This window comes from Oryctolagus cuniculus, chromosome 3 (assembly GCF_051225735.1).
Source record: "Oryctolagus cuniculus isolate XC-2025 breed Fujian yellow rabbit chromosome 3, ASM5122573v1, whole genome shotgun sequence".
Lineage (NCBI taxonomy): Eukaryota > Metazoa > Chordata > Mammalia > Lagomorpha > Leporidae > Oryctolagus > Oryctolagus cuniculus.
Genome location: NC_142869.1, coordinates 33,756,656 through 33,774,100, shown reverse-complemented (window position 1 = coordinate 33,774,100; position 17,445 = coordinate 33,756,656). Strand labels below are relative to the sequence as shown.

Here is a 17,445-nt window from a genome sequence, read left to right as displayed (position 1 = left end):
CCATTTGGGGAGTGAACCAGTGATGAAAGATCTCTCTCTCTCTCTCTCTCTCTCTCTCTCTCTCTCCTTCTCCTTCTCCTTCTCCTTCTGTATTTCTTTCTTTCAAATAAATAAGTGAATCTTTAAAAAAAAAAAAGTCACATTCTGAGATACTGGGGTTTGGGATCTGAACATACCTCTTTTGGAGGGTTCAAGCATTCAACCCGTAACAGTAACCCAGTTTTGTTGCTAACTGCTGATCACTCATGCATTCAGGAAACATCCCATAAGTACTTACCTTTGCTAGGCACTGGCAAATGTGGATGATTGGTGTTCTTCACTCAGTAAGACAACTATTTCTTCCCTCTTCAATTTTAAATTCTAGCAGACGGAGATGGACAGTAAAAAATAAACATAATTTAAAAAGTAAATTACACAGTGTATTAAAGTGAAAGATGAAAAAATAGAATGAGTCAGGCATTTAGTATAGTGGTTAAGGCTCCACTTAGGACTCTTGTATCCCATATGCCTGGTTCGAGTCCTGGCTCCATTTCCCATCCAACTTTCTGCTAATGTGCACCCTGGGAAGGCAGCAGATGATGGCTCAAATACTTGAGTCCCTGACACCGACATGGGTGATCCAGGAGTTCCTGGCGTACAGCCCTGGCATAGCCCTGGCTGTTGTGGGCATTCAAGGAATGAACCAGCAGATAAAAGATCTCCCTCTCTCTCTTTTTAAAAGATGTATCGATTTATTTGAGAGGCAGTTACAGAGATGGAGAGAGAGATCCTCCATCTGCTGGTTCATTCCTCAAATGGCCAAAATGACCAGGGCTGGGTCAGGCCAAAGACAGGAGGCTAGAACACCATCTAGGTCTCCCACATGGGTAGCAAGGGCCCAGGCACCTGAGCCATCCTCTGCTGCTTCCCCTGCTAATGTTCCTGGGAGGCAAGGAATGAGTACTTGGGTTCCCACCACCCTCATGGCAGATCTGGGTAGTTCCCAGCTCCTGCTTTGGTCTGCCCCAGCCCTGGCTATGGTAGGCATTTTGGGAATGAACTAGCAGATGGAAGATTTCAACTCTATCTGTCACTCACCCTTTCAAATATATAAGTAAATAAATATTAATAAAACAAAAACAAACCAAAAGCCATCTGTGGACCACATTTAACTCAGCTGCTAATTTGAGCCTTAGGGGACATGAGGAAGCTTTATGATAAATGGAAATTCTTTTAAATTGGACTTTTCCCTTATAGAAGAAGGAAAGACTTGCTCCTTGCTCCTGTGGGGGCAATAACAAGCTTATTTATTTATTCATTTTTTAAGATTTACTCTTTCATTTGAAACACAGAATCACAGAGAGAAGGAGACCTTCCATCTGCTGGTTCACTCCCTAAATGGCCACAACAGCCAGAGCTGTTGTCTCCCACATAAGCACAGGGGTCCAAGGACCTGAGCTGTCATCCACTGTCTCCCAGGCACACCAGCAGGGAGCTGGACTGAAAGGACACGAATACTTCATTTTTATTGTATTTTTCTTTACTGTGCTTTGCAGATATTGCATTAAAAAAAAAAACTGAAAAGGCAATCCTCTATTGAACAAGTCTATTGGCACCACTTTGTCCAATACTTCAAAGAATTGTTAGCAATTTTAACAATAAAATATTTCTTTTTTTAAAGGAATTCTTTTTTTATTTTGACAGGTAGATTTATAGACAGAGAGTGACAGAGAGAAAGGTCTTCCTTCCGTTGGCTCACTCCCCAAATGGCTGCTATGGCTGGAGCGCTGCGCCGATCCAAAGCCAGGAGCCAGGTGCCTCTTTCTGGTCTCCCATGCGGGTGCAGGGCCCAAGCACTTGGGCCATCCTCCACTGCATTCCTGGGCCACAGCAGAGAGCTGGACTGGAAGAGGAGCAACCAGGACTAGAACCTGGCACCCATATGGGATGTCGGTGCCACAGGCAGAGGATTAGCCAAGAGAGCAACGGTGCCGGCCCCAACAATAAAATATTTCTTAAAAACTTATTGGAGAGGCTAAGAAAGGGAGAGTAAGAAAGAGAAAGCAACAGTTAGAGATCCCATCTGCATTTATTCTCCAAATGCCCACAGTGGATGGTGCTGTGCTGGGGGTGAAGCAGGGAGACAGAAACTCAATCCAAGTCTCCTAGGAGAGTTGCAGAGATCCAAGTACTTGAGCCATCACCACTGCCTCCCAGGGTCTGTACTGGAAGGAAGCTGGAGGTAGAAATCAGAAGTGGAGACTGAACCTAGGTACTCAGATATGGAATGCAGGCATTTTAACCACTGAAGCTAAACATCTGCTCCGATATGTTTTCATTTGTATTTATTGATTTGAGGAGGGGGGTGAGAGAGAGAGAGCAAGAGAGAGAGAGAGAATGAATCTCTCATCCATGGTTCACTCCCCAAATGCCCAAAATGGCCAGGACTGGGCCAATCAAAGCCAGGAGCCAGGAACCAGCCTAGGTCTCCCACATTGAATGGCAGAGATTCAAGTACTTGAAGCATCACCTGCTGCCTCCCAGGGTCTGCAACATCAAGAAGCTGGAATCAGGAACAGAGTCAGGACTTGAACCAAGGCAGGCCCTCCCAGATGGGATAAAGTCATCCCAACCAGCATCATAACTGATAGAGGAAACACCCACTTCTCCAATAAACTATTTTGTAATTAAGGAATATATGGGATTTTTAGACATAATGCTATCACACACTTAATAGACTATAGTGTAAATACAACTTTCATATGCACTAATAAACCAAATAATTCCTATGACTCGCTTTACTGCAATGGTCTGAAACTGAACCCATGACATCTCTAAGCTTGCACACACATATACATATGCATATATGTACATATAGTTTTTTGAGCAGTAATGGGAGGATGTGAAGGCTCAGAGGTGGACTGAAGGGATGTCTGAGGAAGTCTGTTGGACAGTCACCAGAAATCAAGATGGAAAATAGGTGGACATCAGGTTTTTAAACTCAGGTTTAAGGGAAACATTGCCATTTATTAAACAAGCAAAGTCAAGTAATCTTGGCTGGCAGTAACTTTCCATTGAGATGTCAGATTTCTCAGTTTGGAAGAGCATGATAACAATGTCAGGCTGAGGCTTTTACACTTGTCAGAGAGAGGGAAATAGCTACTGTATTTGCCAAACTATAGATGCTGCTGCAGGGCAGATAAATAATTCTGACGGCAATAAAGACTTTTAATAAAGATCTCCATGGTCTTAAAATCTGTGAATAGGCACTCTAATAACTACCAAGCTGCACTGTGGACACATTATGTCCACTCAAGTCTATGAGAAACATGTCAAAAATATTTAGTGTGGGGCAAAGTTTAGAGAACCATCTAAGAAGCCAGTGGTTTGGTTTCCTGAGTAGGTCAAGGAGCATATTTCCTGCAGGGATTCAGCTATAGTGAGGACCCAAGTGATCACATTCGTGAGTTATCTTTTTCCATATACTCAAATGCCTACTTGTCTGGTTCTGGAGCAGGGAAGTATTTATTGAATTAAACAAATTGGCTTCAGATTTAATAGAGGTTAAAGCTGAAACACTTTTCTGAATGAATAAATTTTACTGTAAGAACACTGGTACGAAATGTAGTAGCAAATAGTTTATAAAATCCAGATGATTTGGGGGAAAGACATCTGGTAGAAATGTGTATATTAAACGTTTAAATGTGGCTTTAGATGAGAAGTGGCTATATAGAAAAATATTTTGTTCACCTACCTTGGCAAAACACAAAAATTCCTTCTGGTAGGAAATTTGGTGAACAGAGAGAGAAGTTTAATTTAATGAGATACATTGAAGTTGATGGCTGTATGGACCATTACAAAACATGTACCTAACATAATCTAAAGGAATTTGAGGTTCTAACCTGCTGTAAACAGAACAGAAGGACTGGATACTGCTGACCTTTGTCTATGTGGATTATCTGTGCTGATTTCCCCCTATACCTTGTAAAAAGAATTCAGGAGATGAAATATCTCCTGTTAAAGCCATAAGGATCCTTGAGGGAATGTGTGCTTTGTCTTTGATTGGATAACAGGAATGAATAAAAACAATCTACCAAGGGGCAGATGTTGTGGCAGAGTGAGTTAAAATACCACTTGGGATAACCACATTCTGTATCAAAATGCCTCCATTTCTGATGCAGCTTCCTGCTCATGTGCCTGGGAGGCAGCAGATGATAGCTCAAGTATTTGGATTCCCACCACTCACGTGAGAGACCCAGATGGACCTCCTGGCTCTTGGCTTCAGCCTGTTCTAGGCTTGGCTGTTACGAGCATTTGGAAAGTAAACCAGTGGATAGAAGATATCTCTTTCTCTCTTTCAAATAAGTTAATAAATCTTTTAAAAGTAAGTATAAAAAATAAAAGAAAGAATACATCAATATGAGAAACTGCCTAGCAAAAGCCAGAAGCCCATGACCAAGCAAACATGATCAGCATGCTATTTTCCAAGGGCTGTCTTCTTGGAGAAGAAAGATCTCTTTTTTTTTTTTTTTTAATTTATTTGCCAGGTAGACTTATAGACAATGAGAGAGAGAGACAGAAAGGTTTTCCTTCCATTGGTTCACTCTCCAAATGGCCACTACAGCCGGCACTGTGCCGATCCGAAGCCAGGAGCCAGGGGCCTCCTCCTGGTCTCCCATGAGGGTGCAGGGCCCAAGCACTTGGGCCATCCTCCACTGCCCTCCCAGGCCACAGCAGAGAGCTGGACTGGAAGAGGAGCAGCCGGGACTAGAACCCAGTGCCCATATGGGATGCCTGTGCCGCAGGTGGAGGATTAACCAAGTGAGCCACAGTGCCAGCCCTGGAGAAGAAAGATCTTTTGAAAAGCATTTATGTATGTGTATGCATAATGGAAGGGCATTTGGGACAGTGCTTAGTAATTTTCACTATCAGACACAAACCATATACCACACCCAGAGGGTCCTCAAGATGTTTGACACCAGTGAAATATTTTGTTGTTCTTTGGATGAATAATTGACACCAGTGAATATTTTGCTGTCCTTTAGATGAACAATCTCCATTCCAAATACACTGAGGTACAGCAACAGTTTTTAAAGATACTGTGTATATTTATCCCAAAGGAGCAGAGGGGGTTTAAGTTGAAACTGAAAAGTGGGCAGCGATATAGACAGCTCCAGGTGGTTGGCAGGTGGTGGAACAACTGAGTGTCAGAGTGTACCCTCTCCTGCCAAGCCCTAGCATACTGTTTCCTTTAAAACCATCTTGCCTATCTGTTGTTTATTGCTTAATGCCAGGCCGTAGTGCAAATGACAGCCTTCTTTGATTTATTAGGAAGAATGAAAGTATTTTGGTTTGGCTGGAAAGAGACAATATAACTGATGATAAAGGCCTTTGAACGTCTTGCTTAAAGATTTGGACTTTGTTCCATTGCTGGTTGGGAGCAAATAAAAATGTTTGCAACAGGGAGTGACATGATGAAATCTTTGTTTTTGTGAAGTTCATCTGGCAGTAGTTTGCGAAATGAATTCAAAACGAATTTGAATTTAAGTAAGGCTATCAGTTCAGAGACTGTTGACACAGTTGAAATAAAAAATGGAAAGGCCTCAGACAGGAAGAGTTAGAAAGGAAATGAAGGAGATATATTTGAGACACATTCATGTAGGAAATGAATAGAATCTTTCAGGAAGATTTACTGAACTGAGTATAACTTTCACAGTAACATTTCTATGGAGTTGGCGTTGAGTATCTACCTCAGAGAGAAAAGTAAGCTGATTTTAAGCATACAAATGTTTTGTTCAGTTGGAAAGGCAGTGAGGTTTGAAAAGAGAAATTTTCTCCCTTAAAAAAAATACTAAATACGCATTTAGCCTGGCATACAAAATCTGTGTCTCCTAAAGTGGGATACCTGGGTTCCACATTCAGCTCTAGCTTGATTCCAGCTTCCTGCAAACGGGTTAAGTCAACATCTGCAGTGCAGGCAACTCATTTAGGCCTCAGTTCAAGTCCAGGCTGTTCCACTTCTGATCCAGCTCCCTGCTAATGCATCTGGGAGAGCAGTGGAAGACGGCCCAAGTATTGGGGTCCCTGCACCCCTGAGGGAGACCCAGAAGTTGTTCCTGACTTCTGGCTTTGGCTTAACCCAGCTCTAGCTGTTGTGCCCCTTTGGGGAGTGAACTAGCAGATGGAAGATTCTCTCATTCTCTCTCTCTCTCTCTCTCTCTCTCTCTCTGACTTTTCCTAACTTATAAGGTTGCTGTGATGAGCATATGAGGAAATCTTCAAAAGGTCATTAGCTCTGTGCCTGGCACATAAAGCATACTCAGTAATTATATGTATTGACTATTATTAGTTTAGGACTAAAAGAGGTGAAGAATAAAGGGGAAAGTAAAGAGAGCAGGATTTCTTTGCTTTTTAATTAAAAAACTATTTATTTTCATCTAATTTGAAAGACAAAGATGGAGGGAAAGAGAAACTGTCGAGAAAGATCTTCCACTCACTGGTTTATTCCTCAAATAGCCACAATGGCTACAGCTAGGTCTGAAGCCCAGAACTCAACCTGCATCTCCCACATGGGTAGTAGAAACCCCAGTGTTTGAGCCATCATTTGCTGCCTCCCAGGGTATGCATTAGCAGGAAGCCAGAATTGGAAATGGAGCCAGGACTTGAAAGCAGGCATTCTAATATGGGATGTGACCATCCCAAGCAGTGTTTTTACTTTTTAAAGACATATTTATTTATTTGAAAGGCAGAGAAACAGAGAGGGAGAGACAGAGATCTTCCATCCTCAAATGCCTGCAATGTGTGGACTGAAGCCAGGAGCCAGGAACTCCATCCAGGTCTCCCACATGGGTGGCAAGGACCCAAGTACTTGGGCCACCTTCCATTGCCTTTCAGGTTCATTTGCAGGAAGCCAGGTGGGAAGTAGAATAGCTGGAACTCAAACTGGTACTACAATAGCGGGCATTAATTGTTGCAAATGGAGGCTTAACCCATTGTACGATAATTCTGGTCCCTCAAGCAATTTTTTAACTCCTGAGCCAAACACCTGCCCAGGTTGGGATTTCATTGAGTTACTTCAAGAGAAGGGTGGGAGGGACAGACATTTGGTATAACAGTTAAGACACTACTCACTAGTTAAGAGACTCACATCCCATACCAGACTGCCTGGGGTCAAGTCCAAGCTCCACTTTTGATTCCAGCTCCTTGCTAGTGTGCACCCTAAGAGGTAGCAGGTGGTGTCTCAAGTAGTTGTGCTCCTGCCACCTAAGTGCGAGAACTGAATTGAGTTCCCAGCTCATGCTTCAGACTAGATAAATCCCGGATATTTTGGGCATTTAATGAGTGACCAACAGATGGTAGATCACCCTCTGTATATCTCCCTCTTACTTCAAAATAAAAAAATGAATATTAAAAAGAGGTAGACTATTTTAAGTAGCGATTTAAAAATATGCTGTTTTGTGAGCTTCATATTTTTAAAAATGTTGGATCTGCATGCTTACTGATAAATGCCTGCTGAGCTGGAGACCTCTGTGCCTGACCCTTAAATGCCACGTTTATCCCCATATCTTGCTAACAGTGGTGAGAAAATAGAATACTGGATAATACTATATTTGTTTTACTTCTCATCTTTGATTAAAGGTTGTAGTCTAGGTCTTTATCTCACTTCTCCTTCAATCTTACCAAGAGTCTGGGAAAGAATCACCCTATCAACAATGTAAAGTTTCACAATCTTGGTCACAGTAGAGAAAAATCACCAACTCCGTATTTTTCTTAAAAAGGGATTTTTATACATACAAGTAACTTTTTATAAGGAAGAATGTGGGCACTGAATTTGAAAACCTCAATGGCACAGGACTTTTGCAACTTTATTTACTTTTTAAAAGATTTATTTACTTATCTATTTGAAAAGCAGAATAACAGAGCTAGAAAAAGTCTGCCATCTGCAGATGCTGGTTCATCCCCCAAATGCCCACCAACAGTAAGGACTGGGGCAGGCCCAAGCCAGGAGCCAGGAACTCCATCTGGGTTTCTCATGTGGGTGGCAGGGATCCAAGCACCTGGGCTATCATCTGCTGCCTCCAAGGCACGTTAGCAGGAAGCTAGATCAGAAGCATGGAGTAGCTGGGACTAGAACTAGGCACTCCAGCACGGAATGTGGAGTCCCAAGCAGCGCCCTAACCTGCTGCTCTATAACACCTGCCTTTATTTTTGTAGGACATGTATTGGACAACTACTAGAGATCTGTATTGTAAAACTTCTGTCGCAGGTGTGTTCATCCCTTCAAACAAGCAAAACTAAATCTTAAATACCTTTTTAGTGCCTTCAGGGCAAAGTATGTCTAGAGAACTGATTTTGGAAGCAAGAATCACAGCTGAGTAGCTAACAGATTCTAAAACTTCTCACAAATAGATACTATCCACCTTTCAAAAAATTAAAAACTACTAAACACCACTGTCTGTTTTGTGTGGCTCGAGAATCTTAACTGTGATCCGAAATCTCTGGAGCCCAAGATATGCTTCAGAAAAGCCCACACAGTGGAATTTTGTGCTGCAACATCTCTGCTTTCTATTTCCTCATGACTTGGCAGTAAAGATGTTTTGGTTCTGAATCACACATTGTCAATGACATTTATAGCAGCCCAGGGGGAATGCCCAGTTTAGGGTAGAAAATACGTTTGCATTCACTATATCCTTATTTTAATTTACATCAACATAGCTTCTCTGAAAGAACAGAATGTTATTCTCCCAAAGAAGATAACATAGTAGTCAGAGAATTTGCAGAATACATTGAGGTTGCACCTCTTTACAAAAACAATACTGCTCACCATCCAGAGGGGTAATCAGTGAATTTAGTGACAGGGATAAAAAGGAAACTTGTTTTGTTAGCAACAGTAATGTTGCTTCAACACAGCAATAAGAAAGTGGGGAGAGGAGAAAGGATAATAGATCTAGAACTTCCTCTCAATCATACAAGAAAGAGTAGGCTTGAAAATACTTTTGCTTTTTGGAGTTGCTGAGGTTGGTGAAGGCTACAAGATGGTGAGGCACAAACTTGCTCTAAAAGCTATCGACCAGCTAGCTTTTGGGGAGATCATACCTCGAAACCACAAGGTCACTGCTAACTCCCTGAAGTCCTGGAATGAGACCCTCAGCTCCGAGTTGGTAGCTCTCCCTGATAATCCGTTATCTGTTGATTGGGCATCCTACAAGGCCAACGTGGCCAAGGCTGGCTTGGTGGATGACTTTGAGAAGAGGATGAATGCTCTGAAGGTTCCTGTGCCTGAGGATAAATGCACCGTCCCAGTGGATGCTGAGGAAAAAGATGTGAGAAGCTGTGTTGAGTTCATGTCTCTCTCTAAGCCCAGGATTGAGGAATATGAGAAACAGCTGGATAAGATGAAGACCATAACTACCTTTGATTTAATGACCATTGAGGACTTGAATGAAGTCTTCTCAGAAACCAAATCAGACAAAAAGAAGTATTCCAGTATTGGCCTGAGCAGCCGATTGAGAATTTATAAAACTGAGGAAGGGAGGAAGCCCTGGCCCTTATATTGCAAATGCTGGACATCAAAAATGAAATATACACAGTTAAAAATATTGGTATTTTCTTCCTCCTAGGAGGAGAGAGGGGAGAGTCTGGGATAAAATATAGAAGTGAAAGATAAAGCACAAGTCAAGAGACTTGCTCATTGATCACAAGTAAACAATTTGTGTGTCAGATTCATTATGAAGATGGTTTAGAGACATCCATCATAAACATCTTTAATTATTTTATGGCAAAGAACACAAAGCTAGCAACTGTAGCATCCCATTTGTCATGATCCATCTGCATTAGGAGTATGTTGAGTTCTGCAAAACAGACTTTGAAAGACTGCTGCTGAAAAACTGAAAGAGTGCACAAGCAAGGACTCAGGAGAATGAGGGAAGCAACTGAAATTACATCTTGTTGGAATGGCTGAAGAAACCATGAGAAAGGAAGACATAAGGCTTTTGATAGCTGTCTTCGGACACTTGAAGATGAGAACAAGGTAATACATTTATTCTCCATGGATTTGATCTTGGAACTGAGGCAAAAAACTTTGGCACAATAGTCAGGAAAATTTTGGCTTAGGAGAAGCAAGAGCTTACATGTATTCAAAATTCAGAGTTAAAAGCCTACCAAACAACAAACTAGACATGGAGAATGCATTGTATTGGGTGAGGACTAAGGAGATTGGACCTATGGGAATACTGTAGGAGGTACTGATGGATGCACTAAGGATGCTTTTAATATCATCCTGTAAGGGCAAGATTCTATTATGATGGATACCAGGTTTTTGAGCCCATGTTCTCTATTTACAGATTAGGAAATGAAAGATTAGGAAAAACAAAGAATTTATAAAAATCATTCAGCTGGTACGCTGATATGATTAAAATTTTTATCCCAACAGGAAATGCATATGGTCTTAATCATTAAGCAACTGGGGTATAGGAGACCTTCCTCAAGAGTGCTTAAGCTGGGGCCAGTGCTGTGGCACAGTGGGTTAATGCCCTCTGATCCAGCTCTCTGCTATGGCCTGGGAAAGCAGTAGAAGATGGCCCAAGTCCTTGGGCCCCTGCACCTGCATGGGAGACCAGGAGGAAGCTCCTGGCTCCTGGCTTTGGATGCAGCTCTGGCCACTGCGGCCAAATGGGGAGCGAACAATTGGATGGAAGACCTCTCTCTCTTTCTGCCTCTCCCTCTCTCTCTGTGTAACTCTGACTTTCAAATAAATAAATAAATCTTAGGAAAAAAAAAAAAAAAAAAAAGAGTGCTTAAGCCAGCAGAGTTTCTGACAATGATGTTGAGTTTAGAGGATGTCTACTTTCCTTTTCTAGAGTTCTATCCATGGTTGTGTAAAAACAAAACAAAACAAAAAATCAACCACTCTTCTATGTAAATGAAGATGGCTAAGAAGGAAGAAGTTCAGAGTGGTAAGAGAAAGAGAAAGCCATTTAGACTCTTCCTCATTGCTCCCCATTTCCCACCTCCACTTCTAGGCCCAGTGGAATTGGTCTGTAAGAACGGTTTTTAACTTGGCCTTCCTGTCATAACTATGTTAGTACTGTGTCAGAGGCCCATATTTGCCTGAGATCTATTCTATTCCTGGGGCTAGTTTTGATTTCTGCTGCTAAAGTCTCTGAAAGATGACTTCTGAAGACCCAGATTGCCTGAAACCTGAACCAACTCCCATCCAGCCTATGATAGCTGGATTCTGAGGGATATATGAAGAGAGGATACATAGGTAATGAATACCCCATACTGCTCCATAGCAGGTTAAGTCCCAATGCTCTTTTGTTCTCTCTTGTTGATCTGGACCATGCAGCAGCTTTACCCACTACACCACGGCACCAGTCCCTGAAGTCACTTTCAAATAGTAGTATATGTCCAAGTCCTCGCTAACATTTCAGGCATAGGACATGAACGTGAGAAGAAAATTAAAAGGGGCTGGCCCTGTGGCACAGTGGGTTAATCTGCCTGCAGTGCCAGCATCCCATATGGTCACCAGTTCTAGTCCCAGCTGCACCTCTTCCAATCCAGCTCTCGGCTGTGACCTGGGAAAGCAGTGGAGGATGGCCCAAGTCCTTGGGCCCGTGTACCCGCATGGGACACCAGGAAGAAGCACCTGGCTCCTGGCTTCGGATTGGTACAGCTCCGGCTATTGCGGCCATTTGGGGAGTGAACCAATGGAGGGACAACCTTTCTCTGTCTCTCCCTCTGTCTGTAACTCTACCGCTCAAATAAATAAATAAAATTAAAAAAAATTAAAAAGTGGACAATAATTTTTTACCCAGTTTCTTGCTCTAAACAAAGCCTCCTGGGGTTCTGAAGACTCTGTTTTGTCCTCTGCCTAGCAGAGCCCTTGAAGGGAACCATGTTTGTTATAGGAAGAGTGTCCTCTACAGGTTAGTGAGACCTGCAGTCACATCTCTTAAGTCTTCCCCCTAAGTTCTCTTCAGCCTCAATTTTTTTCTTAAAACAAATGGGAGCTAGTTTATCTCAATACATCACAATGGACAAAGGTTTGTGATCTATTTCTGAATATCTAGACATCACCCTACACATTCAAGGATTTACTTATAATTACCCCAGGTAAGAGAATATTTTCCATAGTGCTTTCCCTTCTTGATTTATTCCAAAACTCAGATGTTATGATGTAGGGCTGAGATGGGTGAGATAAGTGAGGTTGCATTGTGCAAGTGAATGGTAGGACCCTGTTTTCATTTTTAAATTTGACGAATGGGATAGGTATATGTCTTACCAGTTAAGTTGCCACTTGGGATGCACGCATTCCATATCAGAGTACCTTGGTTCAATTCCCAACTCTGTTCTGGATTCTGGTTTCCTGTTAACGCACATGTAACCTAGGAGGCAGCAGGTGATGGCTCAGGTAATTTGGTCCCCGTCACCCATGTGTGAGACCCATTTTGAGTTTCTGGTACCTAGGTTTGGCCTAGCCTAGTCCCGGGCATTTGGGGAGTGAAATAAGGAATGGGATATCTCTTGTCTGTCTGTCTCTCTGCCTTTCAAATAGTAAAATAATAAAACAAAATATTAACATTTTGTTTATTATGATTTTTTGGTCTTACTTTTGGTTACTGAGGGTTATGGTGCTCTGTTTAGATTTTGCCTCGATGGCCTTACTCTAGTTCCAACCTGCCATGTCACTTGACTGCATTTATGCCCACAATTATTAAGTAGCCCAGTATTTTGAAAGAAAAGAGGAGGCCGGCACTGCGGCTCAATAGGCTAATCCTTCACCTAGTGGCGCCGGCACACCGGGTTCTAATCCCGGTCGGGGCGCCGGATTCTGTCCCAGTTGCCCCTCTTCCAGGCCAGCTCTCTGCTGTGGCCCGGGAAGGCAGTGGAGGATGGCCCAAGTGCTTGGGCCCTGCACCCCATGGGAGACCAGGAGAAGCACCTGGCTCCTGCCTTCGGATCAGCGCGGTCTCTCTCTCACTGTCCACTGCCTGTCAAAAAAAAAAAAAGAAAAGAAAGAAAGAAAGAAAGAAAGAAAGAAAGAAAGAAAGAAAAGAGGAACGCAGGTTAGATGTTCTAAGTCTTAGTTCTAAACATTGCTGGATCTGTGACTTTGGACAAGTCACCCTGTCAGTAGGGTCCCAGTGGAAAATACAGGTGGCTTCTAGTTCTACATGATTCTGCTTCTCAGAAGGTCAAAGATGGCAGGACAATCTATTCTCTCTCTTCTATTACTCTCTATGCTTCTGAAATTCAGTGCTTTGCCCAGAGCAGACATTTAAAACAGAACTCCAGGTGGCTCACTTGGCTAACCCTCTGCCTGCGGTGCCAGCACCCTGGGTTCTAGACCCGATTGGTGTGCTGGATTCTGTCCCAGTTGCTCCTCTTCCAGGCCAGCTCTCTGCTGTGGCCCAGGAAGGATGGCCCAATTGCTTGGGCCCTGCACCTGCCTGGGAGACCAGGAGGAAGCACCTGGCTCCTGGCTTCAGATCAGCCATTTCGGGGATGAACCAACGGAAAAAAGGAAGACCTTTCTCTCTGTCTCTCTCTTACTGTCTAACTCTGCCTGTCAAAAAAAAAAAAAGTTTTTGTTGCACATTAGATAAAAGATAGGGACCAAGGTCCACCTGAAACAAAAAGCCTACATAAATTAAAAGCATACTGCAAACGAAACAAAATCTCTCCAAGCAAGAGTATCATCACACTCCTATCACTCCTATTCCTCCCACAGAAAAGAATGAATCTGAAATTATTGGTTTTTCTGGTCCTTTAAGTACAGCAAAGTCTTGTTGACTTTTTTTTTTCCCCAGGAAATATTCTGTTCAAATATTTCAGGTTTTGAGCAAAGCAGACTTGTGTAATCACCCAGCCTCAGGGATTTCTTTCCATCTAACGATACAAGTACCACCCCAATGAGTCACATTTCATAAAATGTAACATCTGTGAGAGAAGGTTATAAACATCAGCAATGCCCAAAACAGCCGGAGAACTTTACAAGAAATAGAATTTCCACTTCCCAACCCGTTCTTCACATGTAAGTTTGTGGAACTGGAAAGAAAGGAAAGCATTTGTGCTTACAGCCCTAACTCCTTTCTCTTTTCTTCTCACTTTTCTTTGAGAAAGACAGGTGAGGGTGCGGGGGAGGGAAGAGAATAAAAGATCGTGGTTCAATGGTAAACAACATATAATACTTCAAGAGCTCTTTTCTTTACCTTGACTTTATTTCATGCTATGGCATCTTTTCCATTTACCTATCTTCTGAGCAGGGTTAGCAATAAGAGGGCAAGAATCATTTCTGAGACCTTAATCTGCAAATTCTTTCTGGGAGTAAACAGTATATAGCAATAACTGTACTGTAAATAATTTTAACATCGTTCTTACATATTTGATATTAATCACCACGTCTTGGATAGAAAGGTCTAAGTTGCTAAGGAAAATGCAAGTGACCCTCTATATGACCACTATACTGGTTCTTAGAAAGGACGTATGAATGCACACATCCTCACCATCTCAGTGAAGATACCTCGAAAGTCAAGTGTGTCTCCAGGAACCAGGCTTCAGAAAGTAGTTGGAAATGATCTTGACACCTCTACAAGCAACACAATAGCCATTCACTGAAACATAACACAAGCAGTTTACCTCCTGAGGAGAAACGTGGAAGAAACTCAGGATACAAGAAAATTTCTTTTTAAAGATTCTACTTTCAGACTAATTTCCTATATCCTTTCTTCGCCAAAGATTTTTATCTAAGAGCACAAAATCAGACAAATCATTTTAAACCCAAAGCTTGATTCCCTGAAACCGAGTGTGGTAACCCCTGTAATTACTTATTCAAAGCAAGAAAGTTTGGTGACCTTAGGTGAATCTTTAAAACCACTGAAGAGTAGTCATATTAACAGCACCTACCTATAGGTATCTTGAGGTGAAGACACTTTCATTTTGCTTGCATTCAAGAAACAAAGTTTTGAAGGTTCCAAAAAAAAAAAAAATAAGAATGGCTATTGAATTATTTCTATATAAATCCAATTCCATCATACTAACCTGGAAAATGGCACTAAAAGGCAGTGTTCAGAAGGTTCTTTAGAATTACCTGTCTTCTTTCATTTCAAAATCCACTTATTAAGCAACACCGAGCTTCATGCCAGTTACAGTACAAAGGAAATACTCTTCTCCAACAGGTTTTCCTAGCTCATAATGTGCTTAGGCAGCAATGACAGGCACTGAATTATTGCCCTAAAATGGATTTGGGAAGCCTACATTAAAGATATATGTAATATTGTGTGGGTGTTTAGCTCAACACTTAAGCCACAACTTGGGATGTCCCTCTCCCATGTAAGAATGCCTGGGTTCAAGTCCCAGCTCCTCTTCTGATTCCAGCTTCCTGCTAATGTGCAATCTGGGAGGCAGCAGGTGATGGCTCAAGTACTTGGGTCCCTGCCACCTACACAAGAGACTCCAGATTGAGTTCCTGGCTTTGACCTGGCCTAGCCACACCTATTGCAGGCATTTGGGGAGTGGAACAGCAGATGAAGATCTCCCTTTGTCTCTGTGCCTCTGTCTTTCAAATTTAAAAGAGGGGGTAAAATGCATTTCAGCACAGTTGGTTCAAGCTGCCCCTTCTGCTTAAAATGCCAGCATTCCAATATCTGAGCACCAGTTGGAGTCCCAGATGCTTTGCTTCTTATCCAGCCCCCTCCTAATGTGCCTGGGAAAGCAGAGAGGATGGCTCAAGTGTCTGGGTCCCTGTCATCCACCTGGATGATCGTGATGGAATTTCTGACTCCCAGCTTCCACCTGGAACAATAGTTTCTCCTCCCCCACTCCCCACCCCGCCCTGTTGTGGCCACTGGGGATTGAATCAGTGAATGGAAGATGTCTCTGTGTGTCTATGTCCCTCTGCCTTTCAAATAAATCTATAAATCTTGTAAAAGAAGATATGTATACATATATATATATATATATATATATATAAAATATTGACTAATGGCTTATTCTGTGTCTTTTCATCAGGGGAAGTGAGTCAATGAGTTGTACCCCAGGAACACCCAATCAGCCACCTTTCATATACATTTCCACTCACCAAGGGCCCCTAGATTAGCACACTGCAGTGACCTTTTCTGTCATTTAAATATGCTAAATTTCTACCCAAATGCAAGCTTTCTCCCCACCAGGATCTCAATGTGACTTAACAAAGGGAAGTTACAGTTAAAAAAAAAAAGTAAATTTGTCCTTGGGCTGTATTAATAGAATCAAGAGAGTGTTTGTCCAGCTCTACTTGAACTGGTCAGACTGCACCTGGGGGGCTATTGTGTTCTTTTTTAGGAATTACAACTTACGAGGAACAATGATAAACTGGACTATGTCCAGAAGAGAGGAGACAGGATGGAGGAAAAGCTTCAAACTACATCATGCGAGGAACATTGAATGAACCGGTGAAGGCTGCTTGTTCTGGAAAAGAGAGCAGGGTTACATTTTTCAAATGCCCAGGGGCTGCTGGAAGAGGAAGGGACTCTTATTATCAGACCAGAGGGTAAAAATAAGAATGTAAGAGAAGCAGAATTTAGCTCAGTGTAAGACAGAACACACTAAAAACTATAGTTGTTAAAAATGGATATTTGGGGTGGGTTGTTTAGGGTAGCAGTTAAGACACTAGGTCTTATATTGGAATGCTTAGCTTCCATACTTGACTCTAGCTCCTGGTTCCAACTTCCTGTTATAACAGACCCCGGAAGTCAGGAGTGATGGCTTCAGTAACTGAGTTCCTGCCACCCATGGGGGAAGGCTTCGATTGACTCTCTGGCTTCTGGCTTTTGCCCCTTTGCCATTGTATGTATTTTTGGAGTGAATCAGCAGATGGCAATGTGCTCTTTCTGTCTCTCAAATTTAAAAAGAAAAAAAAAAGGGCTTTTGTTCAGCTAATAAATATCTAGTAAGCGCCTACTATATATTCTGGGCCTCTGGATAAACAGTAGTGAACAAAACCCATAGAGCTTGGTGTAAGGCCACCACAAAACACCAAACACCGGAGTAAGGGAAAGGGTTTACTGGAGAAAACTCAGCAGACCAGAGGGAAGGGGTGATGGAGAAAGAGAGCACGTGTGCAGGAAACGGGTCCTAATATCCCTTTTCCAGGGGGTGGTAGGGAGACAGGAGTAGCGAATTCCATTAGGATGGGGGTGGAGCTTGACACGGGTGGTTGGTCCCTGTGGCCACCTGGCTTCCAGCAATGGCGGTAGGGGCTAGAGCCTAGGATGGTGTCAGGGTGTAGATTGCTCCATAGATAAGACTGCGCCATTTTACTAACACTTGGGTTCCACTGTAGAGCTGAGTGAGAAGATGGTACATTCCTCTACCTGGCGATGTTTAGAGAGGTAACCACAGGGGCTCGCATCATGGCATAGCATGTAAAGCTGCAGCCTGCAGTGCCAGTGTCTCAAGTGGATACCAGTTCCAGTCCTAGCTCCT

General features: G+C 42.5%; 1 protein-coding gene and 1 pseudogene across 40 annotated transcripts in view; one reads left to right on the top strand and one right to left on the bottom strand.

Annotated features, from left to right (window-relative positions):
* The window catches only part of CMKLR2 (chemerin chemokine-like receptor 2), a 54,043-nt gene that overhangs the window by 7,841 nt on the left and 28,757 nt on the right, over window positions 1–17,445 (bottom strand). For 4 of the 40 annotated variants that reach the window (XM_008259021.5, XM_017343061.3, XM_070070336.2 and 1 more), the window contains exon 3: window positions 278–360. The exons of 2 other annotated variants lie outside the window; for them this stretch is intronic. The gene's annotated coding sequence lies outside the window, so the exon portion shown is untranslated. Of the gene's footprint in view, window positions 1–277; window positions 361–9,075; window positions 9,215–12,262; window positions 12,366–12,922; window positions 12,972–14,486; window positions 14,623–14,886; window positions 14,923–15,070; window positions 15,214–16,316; window positions 16,429–17,445 lie in introns of those variants that run through there. 34 more of the 40 variants (XM_070070325.1, XM_070070326.2, XM_070070335.1 and 31 more) reach the window with 25 other exon arrangements.
* LOC100345161 (ATP synthase peripheral stalk subunit d, mitochondrial pseudogene) lies at window positions 8,907–9,623 on the top strand (annotated as a pseudogene).